At 49.6% G+C, this 6,000-nt stretch overlaps 1 protein-coding gene and 2 long non-coding RNA genes across 5 annotated transcripts in view; 2 read left to right on the forward strand and 1 right to left on the reverse strand.

The window, feature by feature from the left end:
- Positions 1-6,000, forward strand: part of LOC142599156 (3-hydroxy-3-methylglutaryl-coenzyme A reductase-like) — a 695,832-nt gene that overhangs the window by 282,329 nt on the left and 407,503 nt on the right. The gene's annotated exons all lie outside the window — the stretch shown is intronic.
- The window catches only part of LOC142599217 (uncharacterized), a 544,015-nt gene that overhangs the window by 141,062 nt on the left and 396,953 nt on the right, over positions 1-6,000 (forward strand). The window lies entirely within an intron of this gene.
- Positions 3,580-6,000, reverse strand: part of LOC142599269 (uncharacterized) — a 543,147-nt gene continuing 540,726 nt past the window's right edge. The window contains exon 3 of the long non-coding RNA XR_012832899.1: positions 3,580-3,727. This is a non-coding gene — a long non-coding RNA (uncharacterized LOC142599269). The remainder of the gene's footprint in view (positions 3,728-6,000) is intronic.

Here is a 6,000-nt window from a genome sequence, read left to right on the forward strand (position 1 = left end):
AAGGTGGCATAGGGGTCCAAACCATAATTCTTATTTCCCCAGTATTATCGGAATCTATGACCCCAGGCAAAACAAATAAACCTGCTCTGGAAGTGGAGGAACAACTGAGCAATAAGGCACATAGACCCTTAGGCAAAGGTCCATACACTCCTGTCGGCACTAGATGTACTGACTGATCTCGAATTACTGTGGATTGACTGGTGGCCAGGTCCAACCCGGCGCTGCCTGCTGTGGCTGGTCTGAGAGACTCGACTGTAGTGAGTTGCCAGCGTTCATCTCGCTTATTTGTGCCGGCCATGTCAAGGACTGTGCTGGCAGGGGCTGGGGCTGGGTCCTGTTGTGTAGTCTCAGGGCACCGGACCTCGCGCCCCTCCTCCCGTTTCCCGAGGTATTCTCAGGGAGTGGATTGCCTTGTTTGTCAAACTTAGAACAACATTGATTACCCCAATGGTATCCCTTTTGACAATGAGGGCATAATTGAGCAAGTTGTCTTCCCTGCACTCCTTGTCCTCATCCTCCTCTTCTCGCTTTCGGACAATCTTTCTTCACATGCCCTTCCTGACCACAGGAGAAACATTTAGTAGCAGCTCGTGCGACTGCCAACTGTTGAGCTAAGGCAGCAGCTAGCATATCTGCCTCATGTTGCTCAGAGCCCACGTTTTGGCATGCTCTAATAAGATCATTCAAAGTTTTTGCGTGATTACGAATAGGATCAATGGCTCGCCTGCAGTCCGTGTTTGCATTCTCAATAGCGAGCTGAAACAATAACAATTCTGCTGCTTCAGAAGACTCTATCTGTCTCTGTGTAGCAGTTTGTAAACGATCCAAAAATTGTATGTACGGCTCCTGAGGTCCCTGACGAATGGAAGCAAAGGACGACTCTAGCTTGTCGAGATCCGGCACCCGTTGGAGTGCCCTCAAGGCTAACCCTGTGGCTTGGGCAAGAACATTCCGCGATAGTCCAGCCTGTGCTATCCCCGTAGCATAATGCCCTTCTCCCATTAATTCGTCAAGACCAATAGCAGTTCCTGCCGTTAAATTGTTCATCACCTGAACTTGCACCAGCTCACGGTATTCCGAAAACCACATAGAGTACTGTGCTGCAGACAACACAAGACATAGGATGGATTTCCAGTCTAAGGGTGTCAGTACGTAAGATTCTCCTATAACCTGTAACAAGTTCATTGTGAATGATGCCTGCAAACCATACTCCTTTATCGATTTGTGCACCTCCTTTATTACATCATATGGTAAATGAGTGTATTCGGGCGGTCTATTCGGTTGATACAACACAGGCATGGCTTGAAGAAGCGATATGTCCCCTCTTTTTAGTGCCTCTGTCCGGCACTCGTCAAGTAGTCCACCCAAAATTTTAGACTGAACAGTTCCTTGTAATGGGTAACTCGGGGGGGGGGGAGGGGGTGCAGAAGGGGGTGGGCGTGCGCCGAGTGGGGGGGTGGGTGGGGTGGGCATCAGGGATATCTGTGAGAGAGTCTTTTGTCTCTGTTGTTGCAAAATCTCTTCTGCCGTGGGGGCAGAAGCAGCCATCGCTTTTACAGGATTAAGCGGGGGATATAAATCCGGCTCTCGTTCGGGGTCAACGGGACCTGGATCAAAAGGATCCCCAGGGTCTGCTCTGCCCTCCAACAGCAGAGGCTCAGTCACCACCTCAGCATAGTCTGACTCCAACTCAGGATCTATTAATTCAAACGAATGACATTCTTTTCTCGTATTTGTCTCAGCGGGTGGTGATACGGAGTCATTCACTTTCTGCAATACCTGTTCAGCAGGTAGCAGAGTCCTGAGAGCAGTATAAACCACACGCCAGGTAATCAATATACCATTGGGGAGCTCCAACTGCAAAAGCTGCTTAGCTTGCAGCTCCTCTCCAACCTTCTGCCATTGAGTGAGATCATATGAGCCTTTAACAGGGAACCACGGACAATAGTTCTGAATCCATACAAGCAACCTCACCAAATGCAGCAGAGCAACCTTAAAGCCTAGTTCTCGTAAAGTACATTGTAAATTCTCTGTATGCAACTTCTGTTCTCGAGTCACTGACTGTCCCATAATGAAGAGAAAAAAAAGACAGTCTAAAAAACTTCCCCGTGGCTGCTCACCTGTTTCGTCCAGCAACCGGTGATGAATATGAGTGCTCAATGCAGTGCAATTTCCTCCGTCCAGCTATGCAGGGGTACACCACCGGTAATTTTCCGCACTGCTTTTCCTTCTTCTCTTTTCCAAGTCCTTCTTCTATTTTTCAAGTCCGGATTCGGGCGTCATTTGTGGTGTATGATAGACACGGACTCCGTAGGGTGCAAGTACAGAATCAACTTTATTACAGAATTTTCTGATTATATAGTATTTCTTGTTAAAAGGGGAGGTTCTTTTATTCCCCAATCATCACCCGATTCGTGTTCCGCACAAGATCTACTATTCTGTTTTTCTCTTGCACCTGGCGGGCACTTGGCTGTCTGTTCTCAGCTCCTTATCTCCTGGATTCGGCCAGTCACATGTTATTTACGAGCTACTGAAGAATGCAAGGTCTGTTTTGTGCATATCTTTTCTTTGAACCGCTGTTTTTTTCTGCTTTAGCGCACATGTGGAAATTGCACATTTCCCACGCCGTCTTTATTTGCTAAAGCGTTGTTCTCCACAATTAAGTGCTGCTAAAAATCAACCTTTGATTTAACTCATTCTATTAATAAATTTTGAATTGACAAAATCATAACCATGTTAAAACACCTTCATCCATGACAGGGCCCCATTTGAAATAGTTCTTCTTCCTGGTCACCTGATAGAGAGGGCTTACAGTCAGACTGTAATTTGGAATATGCATTCTCCAGAAACTCACAACATCTAAGAAAGTCTGTGTTTCCCTTTTGCTACTTGGTGGAGACATAGCTGTTATTTTGTTCATCACGTCTATTGGGTAGCTAGGTAGCCTATGTCCAGGATGCACTGAGCCTCTTGGCCAGTCACAGTGGGGTGCTTTTGCCACTCATTCCCAATTAGGCTTACTTCAGATTCCAATACAGTTAAGTGTTGGATCCCCCTGTCACTCCAGAAATACAGAATAGGTTCTGCCCTTTATAGCTTGGTGACATTAGAGTAAACTGTGCACCCGTGCCCACCAGAGTCTTATACTCTGTGTTGGGTTTGCGTGGCAAGGTTTTGGTAGTGGGTGGGGGCTATAGGCGTGGCTCCTGTGAGGAGCTTCTAGAAGCTTCCACTGTGTCTGACAGAGCCAATGCAGCCAGCTCCAAGATGGGCTCGCCGCTGGCCAAGGCCAAGCCAATCAGCGCCTCTGTGATAACATATTTAAGAAGGAAAAAAAACAAGTTAGAGGGAGAGCTTTTGCAGCCGGAGAGAGGAGTGAGAAGATGTAAGAAACTCTGCAGACACCAAGGTCAGTGAAGAAGGAGTGGGAGGAGGTGCTCCAGGCACCGGAGCAGAGATCCCCCTGCAGCCCGTGGTGAAAGACCATGGTGAGGAAGGCTGTTTCCCCTGCCAGCCCATGGAGGAAGGATGAGGGGGTGTAGAGATCCACCTGCAGCCTGTGGAGGGCCCCATGCTGGAGCAGGTGGAGGCACCTGAAGGAGGCTGTGGCTTATGGGAAGCCCAGGCTGGAGCAAGTCCCTGGCCAGACCAGTAGACCTGTGGAGAGGGGAGCCCATACCAGGGCAGTTTGCTGGCAGGACTTGTGACCCTGTGGGAGAGACCCACGCTGGAACAGTTTTTCTCCTGAAGGTCTGCACCCCATGGAGGAGACCATGCTGGAGCAGTTCATGAAGGACTGTAGCCTGTGGGAGAGACTCCATGTTGGAGCAGGGGAACGTTGAGAGGCGTTCCTCCTCCTGAGGACAAAGAAGCGGCAGAAACAACGTGCGCTGAACTGTCCGCAACCCCCATTCCCTGCCCCCCCTGTGCTGCTGAGGGGGGTGGAGGTTGAAGCTGGGAGTGAAGTTGAGCCCGGGAAGATGGGAGGGGTGGGGGGAGGTGTTTTAAGATTTGATTTTATTTCTCATTCCTCTAGTCTGTTTTGCTTAGTAATAAATTAGATGAATTCCCTCTCTAAGTTCTGTCTGTTTTGCTCGTGACGATAATTAGTGAGTGATCTCTCCCTGTCCTTATCTCGACCCAAGCCTTTTGTTATACTTCTCCTCCCCATCATGCTGGGGGAGGGGTGAGCAAGCAGCCGCGTGGTACCTTGCTGCCGGCTGGGCCTAAACCACGACATACTCCTGGGAGTCTGATGTTCCAGACCATTGAATCCACACAGTCCAGTAAAAGCAGTTGTCCCTTTCCTCCACTTGACTGGTGGCAGGGTACCTCTAGTCCTGGTCATAGTATATGTTACCAATGAATGGGTTCCTATGATGCACGTGGGTTCAAATCCCATCCTTGTTATTCACTTCTTGTAAATACAAATCAGAAGCTCCTTCCATAAGATCAGAGGTAAGATCAGTCCTCCTACTCTGTCTGGGGAAGTGCCCACTGGAGACTAGAACAGCAATTTTCCTGGAGGAATCCCCATTTGTGATTGTTTTTCCTTGCAATTCATGTACCCGTGCCTCTAGGGTCAAGGTAGGTTTTCCATCCTACTTAGAATCATAGAATCTTTAAGGTTGGAAAAGACCTCTAAGATCATCAAGTCCAACCGTCAACCCAACACCACCATGTCTACTAAACCATGTCCCGAAGTGCCATGTCTACACACTTTTTGAACACCTCCAGGGATGGTGACTCTACCACTATCCTGGGCAGCCTGTTCCAATGCCTGACCACTCTTTCAGTGAAGAAATTTCTCCTAATATCCAATCTAAACCTCCCCTTGACGCAACTTGAGACCATTTCCTCTTGTCCTATCACTAGTTACTTGGGAGAAGAGACCAACACCCACCTCGCTACAACCTCCTTTCAGGTAGTTGTAGAGAGCAATAAGGTCTCCCTTGAGACTCCTCTTCTCCAGGCTAAACAACCCCAGTTCCCTCAGCCGCTCCTCATAAGACTTGTGCTCCAGACCCTTCACCACCTTCGTTGCCCTTCTCAGGACACGGTCCAGCACCTCAATGTCCTTCTTGTACTGAGGGGCCCAAAAACTGAACACAGTACTTGAGGTGCGGCCTCACCAGAGTCGAGTACAGGGCCACAATCGCATCCCTACTCCTGCTGGCCACAGGATTCCTGATAGAAGCCAGGATGCTGTTGGCCTTCTTGGCCACCTGGGCACACTGCTGGCTCATGTTCAGCCGGCTGTCAACCAGCACCCCCAGGTCCTTTTCTGCTGGGCAGCTTTCCAGCCACTCTTCCCCAAGCCTATAGCATTGCATGGGGTTGTTGTGACCCAAGTGCAGAACCTGGCACTTGGCCTTCCTGAACCTCATACAGTTGGCATCGGCCCATCGATCCAGCCTGTCCAGATGCCTCTGCAGAGCCTTCCTACCCTCAAGTAGATTGACACTCCCGCCCAATTTGGTGTCGTCTACATACTTACAGAGAGTGCGCTTGATCCCCTCAGCCAGATCATTGATAAAGATATTAAACAAGACTGGCCCCAGTACTGAGCCCTGGGGAACACCACTTGTGACTGGCCACCAACTGGATTTAATTCCATTCACCACAACTCTCTGGGCTCGGCCTTCCAGCCAGCTTTTTACCCAGCAAAGAGTGCACCTGTCTAAGCCATGAGCCACCAGCTTCTCTAGGAGAATGCTGTGGGAGACAGTATTGAAGGCTTTACTAAAGTCCAGGTAGATAACATCCACAGCTTTTCCCTCATCCACTAGGCAGGTCACCTGGTCATAGAAGGAGATCGGGTTGGTCAAGCAGGACCTGCCTTTCATGAACCCGTGCTGGCTGGGCCTGATCCCCTGGTTGTCCTGCACCTGCCTGGTGAGCGCACTCAAGATGAACTGTTCCATAGTCTTCCCCGGTACCGAGGTCAGGCTGACAGGCCTGTAGTTTCCCGGATCCTCCTTCCGGCCCTTCTTGTAGATG

Source organism: Balearica regulorum, chromosome W, assembly GCF_011004875.1.
Source record: "Balearica regulorum gibbericeps isolate bBalReg1 chromosome W, bBalReg1.pri, whole genome shotgun sequence".
NCBI lineage: Eukaryota > Metazoa > Chordata > Aves > Gruiformes > Gruidae > Balearica > Balearica regulorum.